We start from the raw sequence: 25,398 nt of genomic DNA on the forward strand, positions 1-25,398 counted from the left end.
TGGAATGATATTTTTGAAATATTTACAAAATTATTCAAGACAAGAATGGAACCTAATACTGAAATGATTATATTTGGCGTAATGGAAGATGGGAATAAATTGAACACATCTCAAAATCTATTCCTTAACTATGGTTTAATAATAGCAAAAAAATTAATTCTTAAATTTTGGAAGGGTACATCAATACCAACGCTTAAAATGTGGATTGCAAGTATGTTGGACACCGCTCATCTTGAGGAAATGCGATTCCTCCTAATGGATAAATCAGACCAATTCATAACGAGTTGGTCTCCATTCGTCGTTTTTTTGGAATCATATGGTGCAACACAATTGTAAAAAATAACTGTTTCAGGACTGGACGAGGGTTGGTCAAGACTACAAATAATGATCTCCTTTTCTTTTTTTATTTTATTTTATTTTCTCTATTCTCTCTCTCAACTTTCTTCATTTACTCGTTTTCTTTTTTCACACACTATATATTTCATATCTTTCTATCCTTTACTATCTAACTTCTTTTTCTTATTCTAATCTTTTTTCAGTGTAATAAAAAAAAAAAAAAAGAAGTTGTACATAAAATGTATTATGAAAATATATATTAGGCACTTTGGTGCCATATGACTGTACTTACTTCTAATAAAATAAAATATTTTAAAAAATTAAAAAAAACCAGTGGCACTAACGTCTGTGGTGATGAAGTGCTTTGAGAGGTTGGTTATGGTGCACATCAACTCCTACCTCAACAAGAACCTCGACCAACTACAGTTCGATTACCGCCACAACAGATCAACGGTAGATGCGATCTCACTGGCTCTCCATTCCGCACTGGACCACTTGGACAATAAAAACACTTACATCAGGCTGTTTTTTATAGACTACAGCTTGGCGTTTAATACCATCCCTTCCAAGCTGTTCCCAAGCTCACAGAACTGGGCCTCTGAGCATCCCTCTGCAATTGGATCCTCAACTTCCTCAACCTCAGTCCACAGTCTGTTCGAATTGGAGGAACCAGGTCATCCTCAGTAACAATTAGTACGGGAGCACCTCAAGGCTGCGTGCTCAGCCCCCTGCTTTACTCACTCTATACCCATGACTGTGTAGCCGGTCATAGTGCGAACTCCATCATCAAGTTTGCCGATGACACCACTGTGGTTGGACAAATCACAGATGGGGATGAGTCAGAGTATAGAAGTGAGATCGACCGACTGACCAAATGGTGCCAGCACAACAATCTGGCTCTCAACATCAGTTAGACCAAGGAACTGATTGTAGACTTTGGTAGGACCCACAATCCTGTTTATATCTACAGAACAATGGTGGAGAGGGTCAATAACTTCAAATTCCTGGGTGTGCATATATCAAAAGATCTTTCCTGGACCCATCACACCGATGCAATTGTAAAGAAGGCAAATCAGCGACTGTACTTCCTGAGAAGATTACAGAGATTCGGCATGTCGAAGAGAATTCTCATAAACTTCTACAGGTGCATGGTAGAGAGCATTGTGACTGGTTGCATCGTGGCCTGGTTCGGCAACTTGAACGTCCAGGAGCAAAAAAGACTACAAAAAGTTGTGACCACTGCCCAGTCCATCACCGGCTTTGACCTCCCCACCGTCGAAGGGATCTATCGTAGTCGCTGCCTCAAAAAGGCAGCCAAAATCATCAAGGACCCACACCACCCTGGCCACACACTTATCTCACCACTGCCTTAAGGAAGAAGGTACAGGAGCCTGAAGACTGTAATGTCCAGGTTAAACACAATGAATAAGGTATGAGCTCTGAACTGCAAAAGACTATATTATTATTTGTTATTTGGACTATATTTGCTATTTATTGAACTTTTAATTTTTTTTCCTGTTATTAACAATGTTTACATTCACATATTCTGTTGTGCTGCAGCAAGTAAGAATTTCATTGTCCCGTCTGGGACATATGACAATAAAACACTCTTGACTCTTGACTCTTGACTTGACTAGGTTCAATTTTACAGTAGCCAATTAACGTACAAACCTACATGTCTTTGAAATGTGGGAGAAAACTGGAGCACCAGGAGAAAACCCACATGATCACAGGGAGAACATACGATCTCTGTACAAACAAGCACCCATAGTCAGGATCGAATCTGGATCTCTGTGCTGGAATGCAAAAATTCTACCACGGCGCCACTGGTCTTATATCCTGGCTCCAATGACATCTATGGCATGACCTTAATCCTGCAAACTCCACTGACCAACCGCCTTCTCATCTTTGGCTCTGACATATTCTATCATCTTCCCACATGCAGTGTCAGCCATGACTCAGCGATGAAAAAGATTGCCTTGCCTTCACGTTGCCTTCAATGATTCTATGGGTTTGTCCTTAGCTTCACAACCCGTGCTAATTTTGAAATTCGTCTTTGTGGAATTGACAAATTCTTAGTAAATAATTTGAGATACGGAATAAATATTCACTCTTATAGACTTTATGTCCAAATTTTTTTTACTATATAAACACAAAAGAAACAATACAAAGGTTAGCTTTGCAAAAATTATAATACAATTTGTTTTCTCAGAATGAACCTCTTCTATAAGGCTGGGGTGAACTGTGGCATCTAGCTGTTACATGTTTGACTATTTCACTCTCCTGCCCAGACCATTTTGAGGTTTGTCATATGCAGTCACTGGTGATTCATAATACACATAAATCTGTTCCAATGCATGGTATGCACTATTACTGACAGTGAGATAAGGTAGCTAATCAATCATCTACTGAACGTTTATTAACCCAACAAACAGAAATAAAATATTGTACTTCTGAAGGAGACATCATTTATCAATAACAGGAAGGAGCAATAAAGCACAGACAATTTGAGAAGCTGAATTGTTTATTTGCAGTTAAAATTTCAGGAAATGATTTGAGGGCAAGTCTGGAGAGACAGCTCCAAAGGACCTATTGGTTAAAGGGCCTGTCCCACTGCGGCGACCTAATTGACGAATTTAGAAGAGTTTGCCCTCGACTCATACTCGCAGCATGGTCGACACGAGGTCCGAGGAGGTCTTTGTAACTCTCCTTCATGCTCGTGTATTCGAGGCCTCAGCTAGGTCGCAGCGTATTTTTCAACATGCTGAAAAATGCCCGCGAGTAAAAAACAGTCGTCTTGGAAAGAATCGATATTTTTTTACTCATAGGTTTAGTCGAGGTAGGTCGTATTAGGTCGTATGTAATCGCTATAGTATGTAATCGAAGTCAATCAAAGGTAATCGAAGGTAGTCGAAGGTAAAGCTTGTTGAGAAAAAAAGGTAAGTAAACCGACCGGTAATGTTAAATGTCCGCTAGACATTATCAAAAGTTGTCTGGCTTCTTACAAGTGTCTCCACTCCTTCTCTCCCCCTTCTCTCCCCCTTCTCTCCCCCTTCTCTCCCCCTTCTCTCCCCCTTCTCTCCCCCTTCTCTCCCCCTTCTCGCCCCCTTCTCTCCCCCTTCTCTTCCCCCCCCTCCGCGCTCTCTAAAGGACTTACCGTAACTGTGCCAGCCGTCTTTTACCTTCCTGCTCATCGCGGGTGTGAATTTCAGACACCGCTCCCCCGCTTTCCCTGGCCTTTGCGATGTGTGTGTGTGTGTGTGTGTGTGTGTGTGTGTGTGTGTGTGTGTGTGTGTGTGTGTGTGTGTGTGTGTGTGTGTGTGTGTGTGTGTGTGTGTGTGTGTGTGTGTGTGTGTGTGTGTGTGTGTGTGTGTGTGTGTGTGTGTGTGTGTGTGTGTGTGTGTGTGTGTGTGTGTGTGTGTGTGTGTGTGTGTGTGTGTGGGTGTGTGTGGGGTGGTGTGTGTGGGTGGGTGTGGGTGTGTGTTTTCATTGCTGATGGTCGATCCAGCTCGAGGTTTCTCAGGCGAGTGCCCTCGAGCTTGAAGGTTGAAGACAGTCGCTGAAAAGTTGCGTTAGTGGGACAGGCCCTTAAGAAGAGGAATATTGATCTGAAATATTCTCCTAATGGGGAATGGAGGAAGGAAAACAACAAAAATAGTCAAGGCCTCATTTCAATATGCTACAGATGGAAATGTGTCAGAGTTGCCTTTACTTATTTTCAATTATATCTGCGATGCATAGTCTCAATGAGATCTTAGAACTTCTGGGGACAAAGTTCTATTTAAAGAAGTGTTGTACAAGAATTATACAAGAACTGTAGCCGACAGCTCTTTGTTTAAATTCCCATGCACTAAGCCGCCAGCGCTCTGTTTAAACCTTTTTATGCCAAACCGGCAGCACTGTGTGTATTGTTTTATGTGCCGTCTGCAGCGCTCTGTGTATTGCTTTGTGCGCCAAGTCTGTAGCGCTGTGTATTGCTTTATGCACCAGCCTGCAGCTGTTAGCTCTCTGTTCCCAAATGGGGGGGGGGGGGGCTGGCTGGGATGCAGTCCCCTGCCATTGGTTATAGTTTGAATTTGGGAGCAGCGTTATTGGTCAGGGCTTACCGGCGGTTATTTCAACGGCTGACTTATTACCTGTATAAAGGCAGGCGCCAGTAAGCCAGAAGTTAGTTCATGGACGAGAAGCATTCACCTACGGGCTGAGTCGTGATCAGCGCTGTGGACGGAGGCAGAGAGAGAGCGAGGGAGATGTGTGCTGCTGTAAAACGAACAAACGGACCCCGCACATACCAAGACAAGTATTCTTTTTGTTCTCTTGCCAATAAATCTGATGTGTTCATGCACGAGAGAGGTTCACTGATGAGCTGAGTTACGATCAGCGCCGCGGGCGGAGGCAGAGAGAGGGAGAAAGAGATGTGCTGCTGTAAACCAGACCCTGCGCATACCAAGACAAGTATTATTTTTGTTCTCTCTTGCCAATAAAACATATTTGAAACTAAACAGAGCCTTTTTCTGTTCTACTAGGCAGATCCTTGAATCTGTCCCCTTGTAACATTTGGCGTAGTCGGCAGGATCTGATGAATATAATAGAAAATGTTTGGTAAAATGAAATAGCAAACAAGATGGCACTGGTGCAGGCCAAGCTTCCCCCAACAAGTTGCTGCCCTCAGTGCAGGGGAGCCCGCAACAGGCTGTGCTGCATGTGAGAACAAGAACCTTGAGTCTTCAAGCTCCTCTAATGCTTTTAATGTGTCATGAGGGAGAAGTTTATTGTTTCACTCAAATGGATCAACACTGGCATCTGCACAATTTGATAGACTTGTATTGTTTTGGAATGTATATGGCGACTGCAATAATTATGCTCCATTGGAAGGTCACTGAGCAGTGATGGAATTACATTATAATACAGATGGAAGCATGCTTTTTCCAGCATCAACAGACAAAACTGTAGCAGTGGGACAGTGAAATGGTCGAAAGAATCAAGAGATTTAAAGGTCATACATCTTTTTTGAATTCATGTTATCCAGCCCGTCAGGGATCACAGTTTGTCTGTGCAGGAAGTGACAATGAAACAGTGAATCTATGGGACATTCGGAAGAAGGCTGCAATCCATACGTTTCAAAACACATACCAAGTAGTTGCAGCAACGTTTAATGACACAAGCGATCTGATTACCTCTAGTGGTATCGATGACGGCATTAAGGTTTGGGGCCTCCAACAAAACAAGTTAATATGTACCATGAGTGATCATACAGACCCGGTGACTGGTTTGACCCTGAGTGGGGTAAAAGAGAACATCACCAACCTCGCTGACCACGTCCAGGAAGCCGCAGAGAAGGTTCGAAGGGTCGCAGAATAGTACCACGACTACAATCCCTCAGGAGGATGGTGGACAACAGTGGTGCACTGGGGACTGACCATTGGGACAATCTTGTTGACCATAATATTATGACATTGTATGTGTGGATTGGCTTCACGACTGCGTGGACTTTATTATAACCTGTGGGCCGGATGTAACGAGGTAATGCCTGCGGGCCTGATGTGACAGTAACCAGACTGTTCGAAGGGTGGAATGTTACACGAGAATTTTGCCTGAACAGTCTGTGACCCATAGCGCTGTGGCAAAAGCGCTATGTTTAAAGTCCATAGCGTTATATTTAAAGCCCATAGCGCTGCGGCTGGTAGCATTATATTTAGAACCCATAGTGTTGCAGCCGATAGCTCTTTGTTCAAATTCCCACATGCTAAGCTGACAGCGTTTTGTTTAGACATTTGCACGCCAAACTGGCAGCGCTGTGTGTATTGTTTTACACGCCAAGTCTGTAGTGCTGTGTATTGACTTACGCGCCGGTCTGCGGCTGATAGCGCTTCATTCCCAAAGGGGGGTGGGGGCTTGCTGGGATGCAGTCCCCTGCCATTGATTATAGTTTATCTTTGGGAGCAGCGTTATTGGCCAGGACATACCGGCGGTTATTTCAATGGCTGAATTCTTACCTGTATAGTTCAAGATTCCAGCATCTGTACTTCCTTGTGGTAGCATTAGCAATTCCTTGTTGCATGTCATAAGACCTGGAGAAAGTTTGTAAGTTTGTAAGTGAAGAATGCTGTGGTGGATGTTTGTGTTAAATTCTATTGTGTATTATGTGTTCTCTTTTTAAGTGTATCGCTGCTGGCAAATTCATTTCACTGCACCTTTGAGTGCATGTAACGAATAAAATTGACTTTGACTTTGGATAACACACAACAAAAGCTTTTCACTGTACCGCGGTAGAATTGACATTAAACTAAACTAAACTAAACATGAAGTATACACAGGGAAGATGAGTAATTTACACCACTTTATTGAATCACTATAAAACTGGAGAGGCTAAATATGGAAGAGATAAACTGATCTAAATCTTTCCATTTTGTTTTACAGCCCATTAGCACTCCTACCTCAAAAATCTAAGGAATAATAAAGATCCATTCATCTGAATTTTATTTTTGTAAAGTGCATTTCATGCATTATTCCACCTCCTTTTGGAACCTTAACTAATCTTTCTGTCAAAAACAGTTTCAATTACTTACAGAAATCTGAGTGCGCCTTCAAGCAATTAATTTATTACGCACTGTACTAAAAGAAACAATGTTAAATGACTGAGGGAAGAAAACATGCAAATGCAATCTGAATCACAGCAATTTTCCAAAGGAAGGAAGCAGGGTATACCGTTCAAGCTAAACAAAATTTCTCCATGTACCTCTCAAAAAAGGTAAATTATTTTAATGCATTTTGGAGTGAGGCAGGATTTCTCCCTGGGTCCCAGGACAGCATGGTGGCACAGTGGTAGAGTTGCTGCCTTACAGCGCCAGAGACCCAGGTTTAATCATGACTACGGGTACTGTCTACATGGAATTTATACGTTCTCCCCGTGACCTGCATGGGTTTTCTCTGAGATCGTCAGTTTCCTCCCACACTCCAAAGATGTACAGGTTTGTAAAATGTCCCTAGTGTGTTGGATAGTGTTAATGTGTGGGGATTACAGGTCGGTGCAGACTCGGTGCGCCGACGGGCCTTTTTCTGTGCTGCATCTCTAAACTAAACCTTCTAACTTATCTTTCCTGTCAGCCAGTTGATGCTGGAACAAGACAATCCTGCTGCTGAACATGATGGGTAAGTGTCGAGTTTCTCATCAGTGGTTGAGGCCACAAATACACGTCATTATCTCAGAGTGGTTTGGGCTTATTTGAGAGCTATCAAGGGCTGGTGCGATTGCTATCACAGCCATTGGAAAGACTTTGCACGACATCCAACAAAAATGAAAATGACATTTTAAAACTACCTTTGGAAAAATCATCTAATTTATTGGTACCTACTGGTAACTCTGGTTTTCTACACAGCTAATCCATATAACCATATAACCATATAACCATATAACAATTACAGCACGGAAACAGGCCATCTCGACCCTTCTAGTCCGTGCCGAACACATAATCTCCCCTAGTCCCATATACCTGCGCTCAGACCATAACCCTCCATTCCTTTCCCATCCATATAACTATCCAATTTATTTTTAAATGATAAAAACGAACCTGCCTCCACCACCTTCACTGGAAGCTCATTCCACACAGCTACCACTCTCTGAGTAAAGAAGTTCCCCCTCATGTTACCCCTAAACTTCAGTCCCTTAATTCTCAAGTCATGTCCCCTTGTTTGAATCTTCCCTACTCTCAGTGGGAAAAGCTTTTCCACGTCAACTCTGTCTATCCCTCTCATCATTTTAAAAACCTCTATCAAGTCCCCCCTTAACCTTCTGCGCTCCAAAGAATAAAGCCCTAACTTGTTCAACCTTTCTCTGTAACTTAGTTGCTGAAACCCAGGCAACATTCTAGTAAATCTCCTCTGTACTCTCTCTATTTTGTTGACATCCTTCCTATAATTAGGCGACCAAAATTGTACACCATACTCCAGAATTGGCCTCACCAATGCCTTGTACAATTTTAACATTACATCTCAACTTCTATACTCAATGCTCTGATTTATAAAGGCCAGCACACTAAAAGCTTTCTTTACCACCCTATCTACATGAGATTCCACTTTCAGGGAACTGTGCGCAGTTATTCCCAGATCCCTCTGTTCACCTACATTCTTCAATTCCCTACCATTTACCATGTACGTCCTATTTTGATTTGTCCTGCCAAGATGTAGCACCTCACACTTATCAGCATTAAACTCCATCTGCCATCTTTCAGCCCACTCTTCCAACTGGCATAAATCTCTCTGTAGACTTTGAAACTCTACTTCATTACCCGCAACCCCACCTATCTTAGTATCATCTGCATACTTACTAACCCAATTTACCACGCCATCGTCCAGATCATTGATGTACTTGACAAACAACAGTGGACCCAACACAGATCCCTGTGGCACCCCACTAGTCACTGGCCTCCAACCTGACAAACAACCATCCACCATTACTCTCTGGCATCTCCCATTCAGCCACTGTTGAATCCATCTTGCTACTCCACCATTAATACCCAACCATTGAACCTTCTTAACCAACCTTCCATGAGGAACCTTGTCAAAGGCCTTACTGAAGTCCATATACACAACATCCACTGCTTTACCCTCATCAATTTCCCGAGTAACATCTTCAAAAAATTCAAGAAGATTAGTTAAACATGACCTTCCAGGCACAAATCCATGTTGACTGTTCCTAATCAGACCCTGTTTATCCAGATGCTTATATATATTATCTCTAAGTATTCTTTCCATTAATTTGCCCACCACTGACGTCAAACTAACAGGTCTATAATTGCTAGGTTTACTCTTAGACCCCTTTTTAAACAATGGAACAACATGCGCAGTAAGCCAACCCATCCGGCACTATTCCCGTTTTTAATGACATTTGAAATATTTCTGCCATAGCCCCTGCTATTTCTACACTAACTTCCCTCAATGTCCTAGGGAATATCCTGTCCGGACCTGGAGACTTATCCACTTTTATATTTCTCAAAAGTGTCAGTACTTCCTCTTCTTTGATCCTCATAGTTTCCATAGCTACTCTACTTGTTTCCCTTACCTCACATAATTCAATATCCTTCTCCTTGGTGAATACCGAAGAAAAGAAACTGTTCAATATCTCCCCCATCTCTTTTGGCTCTGCAGATAGTTGGCCACTCTGACTCTCTAATGGACCAATTTTATCCCTCGTTATCCTTTTGCTATTAATATAGCGGTAGAAACCCTTCGGATTTACTTTCACCTTACTTGCCAAAGCAACCTCATATCTTCTTTTAGCTTTTCTAATTTCTTTCTTAAGATTCTTTTTACATTCTTTATACTCCTCAAGCACCTCATTTACTCCATGCTGCCTATAACTATTGTAGATCTCCCTCTTTTTCCGAACCGTGTCCAATTTCCCTTGAAAACCATGGCTCTTTACAATTTTTACGATTTCCTTTCAACCGAACAGGGACATAAAGATTCTGTACTCTTAAAATTTGACCTTTAAATGTACTCCATTTCTCTTCCACATCTTTCCCATAAAACAAACTGTCCTAATTTACTCCTTTTAAATCCTTTCGCATCTCCTCAAAGTTAGCCTTTCTCCAATCAAAAATCTCAACCCTAGGTCCAGTTTTGTCCCTCTCCATAATTATATTGAAACTAATGGTATTGTGATCACTGGACCCGAACTGTTCCCCAACGCATACCTCTGCCACCTGACCCATCTCATTTCCTAACAGGAGGTCCAGTACCGCCCCTTCTCTAGTTGGTACTTCTATGTATTGTTGCAAAAAACTATCCTGCACACATTTTACAAACTCCAACCCATCCAGCCCATTTACAGAATGTGTTTCCCAGTCTATGTGTGGAAAATTGAAATCTCCCACAATCACTACCTTGTGCTTACTACTAATATCTGCAATCTCCTTACATATTTGCTCTTCCAATTCTCGCTCCCCATTTGGCGGTCTATAATACACCCCTATAAGTGTTGCTACCCCTTTCCCATTTCTCAGTTCCACCCAAATAGCCTCCCTAGACGAGCCCTCTAATCTATCCTGCCAAAGCACTGCTGTAATATCTTCCCTGATAAGCAATGCAACACCTCCACCTCTTGCCCCTCCAATTCTATCACACCTGAAGCAATGAAATCCTGGAATATTTAGTTTCCAATCACAGCCCTCCTGCAACCATGTTTCACTGATCGCCACAACATCATAATTCCAGGTGTCAATCCAAGCTCTAAGTTCATCCACTTTTCTTACAATGCTCCTAGCATTAAAATATACACATTTAAGAAACCCACCCTCTCTTATTCTCTGATTATTTTCTTTTTCTTCTCTCTCCCCTACATTTTGGGTCAGAGTGCTACCATTCTCTGCCCCCTGCTTCACACACTGACTGCTAGCTTTCCCAATTTGAGTCCCTCCCCCCAACCATACTAGTTTAAAGTCTCCCCAGTAGCCTTTGCAAATCTCCCCGCCAGGATATTGGTCCCCCTTGAGTTCAAGTGCAACCCGTCCTTTCTGTACAGGTCGCACCTTCCCCAAAAGAGGTCCCAATGATCCAGAAACTTGAATCCATACCCACTGCACCAGTCTCTCATCCACGCATTTATCCTCCACCTCGCTCCATTCCTACTCTCACTGTCGCGTGGCACAGGCAGTAATCCTGAGATTGTTACCTTTCCAGTCCTTCTCCTTAACTCTCTACCTAACTCCCTAAATTCTTCTTTCAGGACCTCTTCTCTTATTTTACCTATGTCGTTGGTACCTATATGCACCACAACCTCAGGCTCCTCTCCCTCCCATTTCAGGATTTCTTGGACACGTTCAGACACATCCCTGACCCTGGCACCAGGGAGGCAAACTACCATCCGGGACTCCTGTCTGCGTCCACAGAATCGCCTATCCGACCCCCTGACTATAGAGTCCCCTATTACAATTGCCCTCCTCTTCTTTTCCTTACCCTTCTGAGCAACAGGACCGGTCTCTGTGCCAGAGGCCCGGCCGCTGTCGCTGCCCCCAGGTAGGCTGTCTCCCCCACCCTTACTCAAATCCAGGCAAACAGTCAAAGGAATTCATTCACCATTTATGAAAATAATTGTATAAAGGCAACTGACCTTGCCCATAGTCACCTCTGAAGTTACCCTTAGCTTTCTTCTCTCCATTCATCCCTTTTAATTTATATAAAAATCACATTGATGCACACTTCTGACATTTGATCATCCTACCTCTGCTCAGCCTGTACCCTGTAAGCCCTCACTTTATCTGACCTCTGTCATCAATTTACAAACAAAAAAGCTGTATCAACAGGGAAGAACTCTCCACGCTAACAACTTGAAAATCTTTCATTCCAGTGAATAGGTTCTCGTGAATCTATCGATTTGAAAATGCTGTGAAATATGATAGTAGAGATCAGTAGGAAAAAGAGATGCACATCATGCCCCTGGGTTAGTTTTGTTTGTATCTGTGCATGATTGATTCTGCGTGCAGTCAGTTTTAGGAGATTTTTTATTGATGTCCCATGGTTCCCATGTAGAAGGTTCGGTCAGTTTTATCTGTAAAGGCCATAGCTACCTTTGTTCTGGTGTGGCTGCAAACGAGTAAACAAGGATTGAAACTAAAGCCTTCCTAGGCTGCACAGCACAGTTTCTAAATCACCCAAACAAGAAAGGCCACTGAAATAATTTCACTTCAAATTGAGTGCTTTGCCTTGGAAAAAAAAATGTTTATCCTTTTGCAGAAATATTTATTTAATACTGTCTTGTACAATGGTGATGGTATTGATAAGCTGCAGTGCTTTGCTAGTTTGAGAAGTCCATGACCAGGCTTAAGGTAAAAATATCCCCAAGTCTCTGATGTGACTGTAAGCAGTGTAAGGAACAAAAAGTGTTTGGGGAAATTTAGAAACAGATGTTACTGTTTCACATTAATTCAAGAGTCAAGTATTTTATTGCCATTTGTACTAAAACAGAACAACTAAATTCTTAATTGCAGCAGCACAACAGGTCTGTAAACACAGTACTCAGTAGAAAATAGAATAATTTTAATAAATTCACGTTTAATTGCATTAGAATGTCATGTATGTTTTACTTTGATATGTTCCCTCTTCAAGACAATGCAAGAAATCTGAAGTCAAGGAAGGTAGAGACAAACAATATCAATTATTTTCTACCTAACTGCCTTATGAAACATATGTGCCACATTAGCAATAATAACATTTCCTTTGTGTTGAATTTTGCTAAGCAGATGGACATGAATTGGCAAATGGAGTCTAATGTAATGGAAAAAGTATAAGGTTATCCACTTTGGAAGGAAGAATAATAAAGTAATTATTATCTAAGTGTAGGAAGGAACTGCAGATGTTGGTTTAAACCGAAGATAGACACAAAGGCTGGAGTAACTCAGTGGGATAGACAGCATCTCTGGAGGGAAGTTAGTGCGACTTGGGTGGGGGAGGGATAGAGAGAGAGAGGGAATGCAGGGGCTACCTGAAGTTAGAGAAATCAATATTCATACCACTGTCAGCACCCCAAGCAAAATGTGAGATGCTGTTCTTCCAATTTCACCTCACTCTGGAGGGGGTGGTTTGGGTGGTGAGTTAACCAGGGAGTTGCGGAGGAAACAGTCTCTGCGGAAGGCAGAAAGGGTTGGAGATGGGAAAATGTGGCTATTTGTGGGATCCCGTTGGAGGTGGTGGATATTTCGGAGGATTATGTGTTATCTAAGTCACAATGACACCTAAAAAAATAATGTGATTCGTTGGGATTTGGGGTCTAATGGAAAGTTGACCCTTATTGCAAGGTACTAATAAGAAAAGCAGATTTGACGCATTTCTAAGAGTGCTATTGAGACCACATCTTGAGTATTGAAGTCAGCTATGGTCGCCATACATAATAAAGGTGTACTTATGTTGAAGGTAGTGCCGAGAAGGTTCACTGGGTTTTTCCTGGATGAGGAGGCTGACGTATGATAATAGATTGAGCAAGTGGGGCCAATGTTAACTGGAGTTTAGAGAACACCGGATGATTTTATTGAAATATATATGGTTTGGAGGAGATTGCTGATAATATGTTTATTTTGGTGAGGTTATTAAGAACTAAGGAATATGAATTCAGTGTAAGAGGTCACCTATTTGGAACAACGATGGGGCAAAATTCCTTCTTACAGGAAATGGAGGGAATAAAGGGATATGGATGAATAAAGTGGAGATTAGTTTAACCTGGTGTCATGTTCGGCACGGACATTGTGGGCTAGAAAGCCTATTGTTGTGCTATGTTCTTTCAGATAATCGTGAGTTTCTTAAATTTTCTGTTGGAGGGTGCAGTGGAGCAAACATTAAATATATTCAAGATGGCGGCTGGCAGATATTTTAACTATTGGAGAGAGGTGAGGAAAGGCTTTGAAGCCAAGAATGGATCAGCCATAATCTGATGGAAGAGTGGAGAAAGCTTGAGAGACAAACTGGCCTATCCAGCTCCTGATGTTATTACATTCTTATGTTAGATCTGGCAGAGAACTAGGAGAACTAATTTTTCAATACCTTACATTGAAAAATAAGGGGCTGTAAATTTCAGATAAACTGATAGGACTGAATGTAGATGTGCTGGCTTAATAAAGAGTAAACCTGAGATTTGAAAAATTTTACAATTATCAGTTCATTAATCAGAGTTGTGCTTTTATGAATTTGTGAACACAGGTTATGCTGAAGAGTGCACTGTTACATTCCACTCTGCTCAGCACGATGATGACCTTTCTAAAACTGATGCCGAGGATTATATACTTTTTCAGTTTAATTGTTTGGGCTAATTTTATAATAGTTCTTCAATGAATAAAATAACTTACTTGAAATCACTTATTTTTAATCCACTTGAAGGTTACTGCTTTTCAAGGTTATACACTGGAGGCACAGAAATAAATTAGTATTACAATTAAATCTCTCCACAGCACCCACTGTAAGCCTATCACACAACCAATTTTATTTGTAACTGAAACATTATAGCTCCCACATGAAGCTATCATGAGTGACTCATCAAACATAATGTTAACATTCCTGTGGCAAACATATATGAGTCTCTCCCTCATATTAAATTATAAATGCAATTTAAAGATTTAAAAATCACGATAAGATCAGTCATTACAGTTTAATGGGTGAGAGAAGAAATTTTGGGAATAATATAAATGCCAAAGGAAACAAATGCATATTTCTAAACAGATTAGTGTTCAGTTATTTTATTTATGAAGTGCGATTGCACTGAAATACTGGGGGTAAAATGGCAGCGTAATCCATAGCTGTAATTTTGCCAAAAAATTGGTACACTGAAAATATTACAGTGTGAAAACGAAAGAAAATAATAAACTTGGTTGGTTTAATCCGAGTGAGATACCCAGCAACAATAGTAAGTGAATATTTTAAAAAGGGCAAATGCTGTAAATCTAAAACAAAGGCTGAAAATGCAGAAATGTTCAGGCAGAATGACAAAAGGATTTTGACCAAAAAGATTAATCCTGTTTCTGTTTCCTATCCAGCATTTCCAGTTTTTATTCCCAGCTGCACCTGCAACTTCAGATTGTAAAGCAGGTTTTTCTGTTACCCATTTTCTGCAACCAACAAAGTTGAATTTAGCCCAAAGATGATTAACTGAGAAAGTATTGACAGAGCCACTTCATGAGATGCCAAATTGTTGGGGCAGAGTTCTAATAGACCAAGGCTTTCCTGTGTTTCTCCATTCTTACCTAATCTCCCCCTTTCTTGATTGATGAAAGGAAAACAGGAGTTTGCCATTCTATGAATGGGCAATACAACAGCAGAGCAGTGAACCCAGAAATGTGCCACACAGAAAGAAAATCTTATGAGAATAAGGCTATAAGACATTGGAGCAGAATTAGGTCATGTCTGCTCTGCTGTTCGATCATGGCTGATCTATTTTTCCTTCTCAATCCCATTTGCCTGTCTTATACCCATAATTTTTAATGCCCTTACTAATCAAGAACGTATCAATCCCTGTTTTTAAAATATCCAATGACTTGGGCTCCACAGCCGTCTACGGCAATGAATTCCATACATTCACCACCCTCTGACTAAATAAATTCCTCCATTGTGCTTTCTGCTGTTTGAATGCAGTGGGAGAGAATGAATGGACGCCATTGTACTGGGAGATAGAAATCCCAAAATATCAAGAGTCAAGAGTGTTTTATTGTCATATGTCCCCAATAGAACACTGAAATTCTCACTTACTACAGCACAACAGAATATGTAAACATAGTACACTTTAAATAATAACTCCAATACCAATGAAGTGCTTTGAAAGGCTGGTCCTCTCCCACATCAAATCCAGCATCCCTGCCTCACTGGACTCATCAATTTGCATACAGGGCAAATGGATCAACAGAGGATGCCATCTCTCTGGCTCTTCACACTGTCCTGACTCACCTGGATAGACAGGGCACGTACATGAGGATGCTCTTCATAGACTATAGCTCTGCATTCAATATGGTCATCCCCACCAAGCTCATCACCAAACTCCACCAGCTAGGACTCAGCTCGCCGATATGCGATTGGATCCTGAATTTTCTGACGGAATGACCGCAGGCAGTGAGACTGGTCCCGCACCTGTCCTCCACTATCACCCTGAGCACCTGCCCACCACAGGGCTGTGTACTGAGCCCCATGCTCTACTCCCTCTTCACACACGACTGTGTTCCTGCATTCGACACCAACACCATCGTCAAGTTTGCAGATGACACAACAGTGATTGGGCTGATCACCAATGGTGATGAAACAAAATACAGAGCAGAGGTGCAGAACCTGGCGGACTGGTGCGCACGTAACAACTTGTCACTAAACACCTCTAAGACCAAGGAGCTGATTATTGACTACAGGAGGTCACATAATGGAGAATACGCCCCAATCTCCATCCATGGGGACAGTGTGGAGAGAGTGTCCTGCTTTAAGTTTCTGGGCACTCACATTTCAGAGGACCTCACATGGTCCACCAACACCGCTGCGCTGGTCAAAAAGGCACAGCAACGACTGTTCTTCCTGAGAACATTAAAAAAGACTGGTCTGCCCCCAACAGCTGCTGTCAACCTTCTACCGCTGCACCACAGAGAGCATATTAACGTATGGCATCTCTGTGTGGTATCTCAGCTGCACGAAGGCGGAGAGGAGAGCTCTTCAGCGCGTCGTCCACAGAGTGCAGAAGATCATTGGGACACCGCTACCAGCCTTGGAGGGCATCTACCACACACGGTGCCTCAGGAAGGCCATCAGCATCCATAAAGACTCCTCACACCCTTGTAATGGACTGTTCAAACTACTTCCCTTCGGCAGACGTTACAAGGCCTTCTACGCCCGAACCTCCAGACTCAGGAACAGCTTCATTCCCAGAGCTATAGCGGCTCTGAACTGGCCCTGCTGAGTCCCCCCCACCCCCCATGGACTGTCTCCCTCAGATGGTCACGTCGCACAGACACATCTGCACTTTAGTCTGTTTGAACTGTTTTACTGTTGTAATGTTCTTTTTACAAACCATGTTTCTCTGGGTATCTAAATCTAAATTTTATTAGTTATTTAAGTTATGACATCGGATGGAAGCTGCATACCAAATCTCATTGCACTTATGTGCAATGACAATAAAATATATTATTATTATTATTATTATTATTATTATTATTATTGTAATTATTATTATTATTATTATTATTATTATTATTATTATTATTATTATTATATTATGATAAACGAGGGAGAGAAAAAAGTTCAATGTGTATATATACACATACTCACATATATATATATATATTTTATACATACACACATACTCAAAAAATAAACAATATGTGGTGTTAGTATTAGTAGGTTTAGGTTATCAGTAGAATTAGTAGGTTTTTGCTTTACAATTATTCATTCAGTGTCAGTTTGATTAGGAGAAGGATTACATCACTCGAATATTGGCAATTTTCTGTCACCTCTGCAGGATATTATGATAAATATTACATTGGAGAATAGGGACTAATGTAAAAAGCCATAGAGAGATTAATTGAGCGTAACCTTAGTGAAATTACAATGGTGTTACCCAGGCACAATATGCTAATGCCTTTCCAGAATAAGGTAACATTGATTTGCTCTTGGTTGGAGGTTTTCAGAGCTAGGAAGCGAGCTGCGTTCATTTTCAATCCCTTTGGCTCTATCAGGCGATTACTTGGGGACAAGCGCAGTGGCCGCCTCATGTGCTCAACAGATGAAGTCAATCGCTTCCTCCATGACACCCTGAGCGATCCAATGAGGAAACAGGAGCTCGAACCCAACAAAGCTCTCATCAGCCCAGCCCCCCCCCCCAACTACAGAGTTCAATCTGAAAGACCAGAGTCTGAAGGAGGTTGAGGAGGTCATTTCAGGAATTGCAACAGACTTATGGACTTCGAGGAAATGATTATTTCAGATATCTTCAACTTAGAGATTATGTAAAATCGAACTCCCAAAATTTTCGAATTAGAAATTCAGAAATTCTTGATGAATGTTGGAACAAATATCCTAATACAGAAAAATTAATATCTTATATATACAATATCTTATTAGACAGTGACATTCCCTCGACGGACTTACACAGACAAACATGGGAAAAAGAATTAAATCAAGTAATAACGAAAGATACTTGGGAAGAAAGTTTGCAACACATACATCAGTGTTCACTAAACGCCAGACATTCTCTAATACAATTTAAAGTAATACATAGGATACATTATTCAAAAACAAAACTACATAAAATTTTTCAACATATCTCACCTATATGTGATAAATGTCAACATTTAGAAGCTACATTATCTCATATGTTTGCAAACTGTATAAAAATTAAAAAATTCTGGGTAAATATTTTTAGTATAATATCTAAAGTAACCAGCACACAATTGGACCCAGATCCAAAATTAATAATACTCGGAATATTAGAATTAAATCAAACACTTAGAACAACACAAAGAAACTTTATTGATTATAGTTTAATAACAGGAAAAAAATTAATTCTAAAATTTTGGAAAGGCCCTACGGCCCCCACAATCAAAATGTGGATTATAGAAATGACGGAGACCTTAAACGTGGAAAGAATCAGATTTTCCCTGTTGGACAAACAGGAATTATTCGTTGGAACATGGTCTCCTTTTATTGATTACTTAAAGGGTCAGAATGGTTCAGCACAGGAACCTGACTAGCACGCGGGCTAAAGAATGGATGAAATACTATACTCTGAAATGTACGAATATATCTCGAACGAAGTCTTTTTTATTTTAACAAATTTTTCCATTCTTCTTTAACTACCTTTTTTTTTGTTGTTTTTGTTTTTTGTTTTTCTTCTCTTTCTTTTCTTTCTTTACTTCATCTATCTCTTTAGTTCTATCTAGTTTAAAAAAAAAAAAAAAGGCAAAAAGTATTGGAGACAATGTAATAATAATTGACAATATTATCAATTTAAAAATGTAAGACTGTAATGATGTAATTTGGTTATGTACCTATCTCCAATAAAAAATATTTTCAAAAAAAAAAAAAAAAAAAAAAACAATATGTGGTGTTAGTATTAGTAGGTTTAGGTTATTAGTAGAATTAGTAGGTTTTTGCTTTACAATTATTCATTCAGTGTCAGTTTGATTAGGAGAAGGATTACATCACTCGAATATTGGCAATTTTCTGTCACCTCTGCAGGATATTATGATAAATATTACATTGGAGAATAGGGACTAATGTAAAAAGCCATAGAGAGATTAATTGAGCGTAACCTTAGTGAAATTACAATGGTGTTACCCAGGCACAATATGCTAATACCTTTCCATAATAAGGTAACATTGATTTGCTCTTGGTTGGAGGTTTTCAGAGCTAGGAAGCGAGCTGCGTTCATTTTCAATCCCTTTGGCTCTATCAGGCGATTACTTGGGGACAAGCGCAGTGGCCGCCTCATGTGCTCAACAGATGAAGTCAATCGCTTCCTCCATGACACCCTGAGCGATCCAATGAGGAAACAGGAGCTCGAACCCAACAAAGCTCTCATCAGCCCAGCCCCCCCACCAACTACAGAGTTCAATCTGAAGGACCGGAGTCTGAAGGAGGTTGAGGAGGTCATCAAGGCGGCACGCTCAGCCTCTGCTCCAGGCCCTAGTGGCGTACCATACATAGTGTACAAGCGCTGCCCAGAGCTCCTTCAACACCTATGGAAGATCTTGAAGGTGGTATGGCGAAGGGGGAGAGTTGCTGACCAGTGGAGGTATGCTGTGGGAGTTTGAATCCCGAAAGAGGAAAACTCAAAGAACATCAATCAGTTTCGGTCAATCTCGCTGCTGAGCATCAAAGGAAAGGTGTTTTTCAGCATTGTCCCCCGAAGATTAATTGAGTTTCTCCTCACTCCTCAAAAACAGCTACATCAACCCCTCAGTGCGGAAGGGTGGGATTCCAGGAGTTCCCGGCTGCTTGGAGGAGTTACGCAGCTCATCAGAGAAACCCATGAAAACAGAGGCGACCTAGTTGTTCTGTGGTTGGACCTGCCCAATGCCTATGGGTCCATACCGCACAAACTGGTTGAGCTTGCACTACACCGACACCATGTTCCCAGCAAAATCAAGGTCCTGATCCTGGACTATTACCATAATTTCAAGCTGAGGGTGACTTCTGGGTCAGAAACATCAGACTGGCATCAGCTTGGAAAAGGAATAATAACGGGCTGCACCATTTCTGTTATTCTTTCTGCTCTTGCCATGAACATGGTGGCCAAGTCAGCCGAGGTGGAATGCAGAGGCCCCCTAACTAAGTCTGGTGTACGACAGCTCCCAATAAGAGCTTTTATGGATGATCTTACCATCACCACAACATCGGTCCTAGGAAGTAGGTGGATCCTACAAGGTCCTGAGAAACTTATCACCTGGGCAAGGATGAGTTTCAAGCCAACAAAGTCAAGGTCCATGGTGCTGAAGGTGACCGACAGATTCCACTTCTTACTATCCGGAACTGGCATTCCCTCCATCACTGAGCAACCTGTCAAGAATTTGGGGAATGTTTTTGACTCAACTCTGAAAGACTCTGCCGTCAATTGAAGACCTTGAAGCCTGGCTCACCAAAGTCGACAAGTCAGGTTTGCCCAGCAGATTCAAGGCCTGGATCTATCAGCATTCCATCCTGCCCCGAGTCCTGTGGCCTCTGCTGGTTTACGCTGATCCATTGACCACAGTTGAGTCCCTCGAAAGGAAGATCAGTGGCTTTATCCGCAGGTGGCTTAGCCTTCCCCGCAGCCTCAACAGTGCAGCATTGTATGGGACCAGTAACATCTTGCAGCTCTCATTCAGTGGCCTCACGGAAGAGTTTATGGTGGTGCGAACAAGAGAAGCTCTGCGGTCCAGAAGGTGTCATCAGCGGGCATCGAGGTGAGAACAGGGAGGAAATGGAGGGCGGAGAAAGCAGTGGAGGTGGCAGAGTCACGCCTAAGGAAAAGGGTATTGGTGGGAGTCATGGCAACTGGCAGAGCGGTTTTAGGATACTTCCCTAAGTCAAGGCTCAGGGCAAGGAGAGACACCATCTTATCCAGGAAGAGGTCCGAGCAGGTGTGGAGGAAAATCGTGTGAGCAGGATGGTGGGGCTCAGGCAGCAGGGAGCGTGGACAAGGTGGGAGAGCATACCATAGTGCAGGATTATTTGGTCATGCATGCAGACCTCCAGTGCGTCCGGTTCCTTGTCCAAGCTGTCTACGATGCTACCAAGCCCAGCAAACCTCCACGTCTGGGGCAAGAGCGAGACACCTTCCTGCTCACTTTGCTCTGGAGGAGGATCACTAGAACATCTCCTCAGCAGCTGCCCAAAGTCCCTTGAGGAAGGTCGCTATCGGTGGCACCATGACCAGGTGCTCAAGGTGGTTGCTGAGAGCATAGCCACTGCCATCGGTAACAGCAAACACCACCACGCCCCAAAGAAATCAATCACTTTTGTCAAAGCTGGAGAGAAGCCTCGACCACAACCAAAAACAAGGACGGGCCTCCTCTACACAGCCACTGACTGGCAGCTGCACGTCAAACATCTGAAATTTCCACAGCACATCACAGCATCATCACTCTGGCCAGACATGATCATCACCTCTGAAGTGACAAAACAGCTGATCATTCTGGAGCTGACAGTGCCCTGGAAAGAGGCTAATGCGAGGAAACGCGCAAAGTACCAGGAACTAGTGGAGATGTGCCAGGACAGAGGCTGGAAGACATACTATGAGCCCATAGAGGTGGGCTGCAGAGGCTTTGCAGCACGCTCACTCTGCAAAGTCCTCAACCAGTTGGGCATTACGGGGCTTGCAAAGAAGAGGGCCATTCAATCCGCAAGCAAAGCCGCAGAGAAAGCCACTAGGGACGCAACCCTGGCTTGGTCGCCTGGGCGAGGGTGTCTGATGTTGTGAGACCCAAAACACCCGATGACCCCAGGTCACATCACTGAGGATGCGTCCCAGCGTATCTAGAAGATGCATCTTTCACACTCTGCAGCAGAAACTATTTTTTCTGCTCAGCTCTTTAGAAACTCCAAGGGTGGCACAGCGGAAGAGTTGCTGCCTTACAGCGCTTGAAGTGCCAGGGACCTAGGTTCGATCCCGACTACGTGTGCTGTCTGAACGAAGTTTGTACATTCTCCCCGTAATCGCGTGGGTTTTCTCAGAGATCTTCAGTTTTCTACCACACTCCAAAGATGTGCAGGTTTGTAGGTTAACTGGCTTGGGAGTGTAAATTGTCCCTAGTGTGTGTAGGATAGTGTTTATGTGCGAGGATCGCCAGTTAGTGCGGACTCGGCGGGCCAAAGGGCCTGTTTCTGTGACTATTTTAATGGATAGAGGAGTGTCTATTGCTTACATGAACTTCGAAAAGGCTTTTTGTAAATTCCCTCATGCCGAAGGTAAATTATTAATCCACGTAGAAAACTGGCTGACAAAAAGTAGGAATAATGGGCAGCTACTCAAACTGTTATCAGACAACTGCTCCAACTAGAGAGCGGTCCTGACCTACCAATTACCTAATTGGAGACTTATTGAACTATCTTTAATCGGACTTCACTGGACTTTATCTTGCACTAAACGTTATTCCTTTTGCCCTGAATCTGTACACTGGCACGCGGTATCTGACGGCTGATTGTAATCATGTATAGCCTTTCCATTAACTGGATAGCATGCAACAAAAAAAAACTTTTCACTGTACATGTGACAATAGGTTAAACAAACTAACTAATTAACTGTGAGGGAGAGAAGAGGATCCTGCTAGAATCTCTCTTAGAGAACGCATTTCCACCACAGTTATAAATTACACAGATGAATGGAATAGAAAGCCAAATATTTAAGTTTAGTGGACAATTGCTTGGACACGGAACCCAGATGGACAGGAATATCAGCCTTGTGAATTCTACTTTAGTAGGCCCCCCTTGGTCATGACTGACCATGGGTGATGCATCCTGGTCGGATGCAAGCCTGGGCGATGTCATATGGAGGACAGGCTGTTGCCCAAGCAGCACGTCCCCCCTCTCCAAGTCGCTGATCGATCCAAAGGAATGGCAGGGCCATTACGGTTTGGCACCATCGCCGTTACAGGAGCTGCCAGAGCGAGGTTGTAGACAAATACAAACTGCCTTAGGGGCTCCGACTCTAGATTTTCTTGAGGTTTACTCTTGGAGCCTTTTCCATGACTGGATATGGCCACAAGGCAGTGGAGGCTTTAAATCAGAGTTTTCCCTCTCCTAGATGGACTGCCTTCCCAGGCTGACGAGCCCCATCTGCCCAAGACACTTGGGGGCGGGAGCGTCTATAGCACCTGCCCACTGCCCAATTCTGCTATTCATTTATATATATATACATTTTTACATATATTTTTATATACATCCAGGAATGCACCCATCACCATCATAACCAGATACCAGTGCTTGGCTGAGTCCTCAAAAAAGTAATGAATATAAAAAATAAAAGAGATACCAAAATGTCAATAACAAACTCTGCATTCTTAAGCTGAATATTGTGATTTAAACCATTCAGGGTTTTATATTAGATAGGATTCCTGCCTTCAATATTCTGTTAAATGCTTGCCTGTTTATCACTTATCTTTTTAAATTTGTTTACAGCATTTTATTTCTTGGAGACATGGATCCCATATAAATTGCAGTTTTGCCCAACATTGTAGTGAATAATGTAACTCAAAGTTTTATGTTGGATAATATAACATGAATTACAGTATTCTCTCTATTCCATCTATTTTCTGCAATAGAATATAATTAAAGGATTCAAATGAATTTTTAATGAAAAACCCTTAATGCATTCGCTTTTATTTTTATTTGTTTATTTATTTGTTTATGTGTTTGCCTATATGCATTATCTAATTGCTGATCTTATCAGATCAAGTTTGATATCTAATTAGTTTTTTTAGTTTTAGTTCTAGAGATACGGCCCACCGAGTCCACACCGACCAGCGATCCCTGCACATTAACACAATCCTACACACACTAGGGATAATGTACACTTATACCGTCAATTCACCTACAAACCTGTATGTCTTTGAAGTGTGGGAGGAAACTTTAAATCTCAGAGAAAACCCACGCAGCTCACGGGGAGAACGTACAAACTCCATACAAACAGCACCCGTAGTCAGGATCGACCCGGGTCTCCGGTGCTGCAAGCCCTGTAAGGCAGCAACTTCACCGCTGTGCCACTGTGCCGCCTCCTTTTCTTTCCACTGTATTGTTCTCAGTTCTTTCCTTTTACTTCTTTCCTTTTGCTATATGATGATATCTTAACAGTAAGATTTATTGTGTAATAATCACTTCCAGCACTTAATCTGCAGCGGATTTGCAAAGCATGTGGTCTCTCGATTTAATTACAGGCTCCTGACACAAAACATCTGTCTTTTGAGTTATAACTTGAAAGTTTTGTGATTTACTTTAATTGTTTGATAACTTGCTGCTGTACGTTTGAGCATTATATTAGGGTTATTCTCTATGAAGTAACTCAGCAGCTCACACATTAATCCTTCTCTTAGGAACAGGCCTAAATTAATTTTAATCCATGCACTTGCCTTGATCATTACAAAAAGATGGAATGAGTTTAATTAAAAATCAATAAATGCTATTCAAATTCCAGTACAGTTTGCTTTCTGACATGGAACATGGATAGTTGTCGTCCTCAGATGAAAAGTCAAACTGAAACTGAAATTACTTCCTGAAATATCCAAAGGTTCGTCTTGTTGGTGCCCTAATTCAGAATCAGAATCAGAACCAGAATCACACTTTAGTGGCCAAGTATGTTTTGCATCATACGAGGAATTTCATTTGCCAGGTTCAGTCATACAATTAAAAGTAACAGATCACTTCAAAAACACATTTTAACATGAACACCCACCACAGTGACCCCTACACATTCCTCACTGTGATGGAAGGTGAAATAAAGTTCAAGTCCTTCCCTTAGTTCTTCCTTGGTCGTGGGCCTCGAACCCCCATTGACGGGACGATCTTGACTCCCGTAGCAGGCGGCGTCGGGCCCTCCGCATCGAAGCGATCAAGCTCCTGCATCGGGGGGATGTCAACTCCCCCGCGCCAGACGATCGAACCTCGGGTCGGGGCTGGTGAAGCTTCCGCGACGTTGGAGCTCCCGACTCGGCCTCACCCGAGACTGAGAGCCCTTGGTGTCGGTTCCGCGGTGGTCGCGGTGGGAGTGATCCCAGGCAAGGGATCAGCCCCGATTTTAAGTCCACGCCCCGCGGTGGGGCTCACGACAGTCCGAGGAGGCCTCCAACTCCATCGATGGTAGACCGCAGAGCCCGGAGAATGTGATCCGAAAATTGATCACATCTCCGGGAAGGTAAGAACCTGAAAAAATGTTTCCCAAGATCCCCTCCACCTTAACCCCACATAAAACAAACCGAAGAACATTAAAACAAAAGCTTTTAACAAACTAAAAAATAGCAAAAAGAGTGAAAAGACGAACAGACTGCCAGCAGGGCAGCCATCTCCCCGGCGCCCCTGGTGGTCTTCGTGAGGTGTCAGTAATAGATGGGCCTCAGCAACATATTGGTTCCCCGTAGCAAT

At 42.3% G+C, this 25,398-nt stretch overlaps 1 pseudogene; it reads left to right on the forward strand.

Annotated features, from left to right (window-relative positions):
• The window catches only part of LOC116972574, a 67,101-nt pseudogene extending 43,370 nt beyond the window's left edge, over positions 1-23,731 (forward strand).
• The last annotated feature ends 1,667 nt before the right edge of the window (positions 23,732-25,398 follow it).

The sequence above is a fragment of the Amblyraja radiata genome, chromosome 4 (genome assembly GCF_010909765.2).
Source record: "Amblyraja radiata isolate CabotCenter1 chromosome 4, sAmbRad1.1.pri, whole genome shotgun sequence".
NCBI lineage: Eukaryota > Metazoa > Chordata > Chondrichthyes > Rajiformes > Rajidae > Amblyraja > Amblyraja radiata.